General features: G+C 37.8%; 1 long non-coding RNA gene across 1 annotated transcript; it reads right to left on the bottom strand.

The window, feature by feature from the left end:
• Positions 1-665: 665 nt before the first annotated feature.
• On the bottom strand, positions 666-1,260 carry LOC109585658 (uncharacterized). The gene is made up of 2 exons (XR_002186587.1): positions 749-1,260; positions 666-704 (listed from the first exon to the last, which is right to left on the bottom strand). It is a non-coding gene; the product is annotated as an uncharacterized LOC109585658 (long non-coding RNA).
• Positions 1,261-1,287: the final 27 nt, after the last annotated feature.

The raw sequence follows: 1,287 nt of genomic DNA, 5'->3' as shown, positions 1-1,287 counted from the left end.
ACTTATAATTAATATTTCATAATTTGGCGTGGATGGGGCAAGACTACATGGTTAGTAGTATAATTAATGAAACAGCTAAATGAAAGTTGCAAACACCAGTATTATGTAAATCTATTACTGTAGCTATGTATAGTTTTGTATACATAATAATGTGTTGACAAGCAGTTCTACCCAAGTTCATGCAACAATAATACATGCAATAGTTGTTTTGCAACACTCAAACTGCTTTAGAACCTTAACTTAATTAAAAATAGTGCCTGTGTGTTGACGCTACTGTAGTAGACTAATCAGTATAGACCTATAGACCCAGGAGATCCAGCAGTACCAGCACAGATATCCTCCTTCTTGCCTTCAAGGTGTGGCTCAAAGGTGCAGGCGTATGGGAGGTGATTGCTGCCAAAAATAACTTGGTAGCAAGTGTAATATACACGTCAAGTGGAGCACACACCTTTCACCTCGAGGGTACACCTTTTTACTATTGGAGCATACACCTCTATTGTTGGAGCATACACCTTTACTACACCGGCCCTCATTATATATGCAAAGGGGTGGGCCCAGATTATAAAATAATAAAGGGGTGTGGCATAGTGCAAAATGACTTCCACGTGGGCAATCTCGAGTCTTGTCAGAATTGCTACAGATTTAGAAATATACAGTGATGGAAGCAAGGGCGTAGCTAGCATAAGGCTAGGGTAGGCTATAGCCTACCCTGAAGTTCAGAAGTCAGAATTGAAGTTTAGTAGTTTACCTATATTGAGTTTCTGCCTTAAGTCACTTATGACCAAAGATTATAGAAGTTTAGGGTAGCTGTCTCAACTGGCAGTTACTCACTCAGTCACTTTTGACACAGGCAAACAGAGACAGGAGAAAGAAAAGAAAAACAGCCATTTTAGCACAATTATTATAATTTATTAAGGTGGAGTCTTTACATAATTAACTTAATTAATTAGCTAGCTTAATAAAATTATAAAAAGTTAACTTTAAGTGAAGCCATCACAATGTCAGCTGCAAAGAAACAAAAGCTTTGTGAATTTTTATGCAAATTTTAGTTGAATATATTAGTAGTCAACCCCAGCCATATAGACTATTTGTACTGAAGATGAGCATGAGGAGATTGAAGATGATGATCTTGTGAATGATGATTTTGTTGATTGTGCTGCTACCTTGAGTCTTGCCTGAGTCCTCATCTGAGTCTGAGTGTGAAGCAGTTACGAGAACCATAGATATTAGAGTAAATGAAACTCCATATTGCGAGAACACGCCCATATTGTGAGAACACGCCCATTT

Source organism: Amphimedon queenslandica, unplaced genomic scaffold (assembly GCF_000090795.2).
Source record: "Amphimedon queenslandica unplaced genomic scaffold, v1.1 AMPQUscaffold_13028, whole genome shotgun sequence".
NCBI classification, from domain to species: domain Eukaryota; kingdom Metazoa; phylum Porifera; class Demospongiae; order Haplosclerida; family Niphatidae; genus Amphimedon; species Amphimedon queenslandica.
Note: the sequence above shows the minus strand (reverse complement) of the source record. Positions and strands in the feature narration are given on the sequence as shown.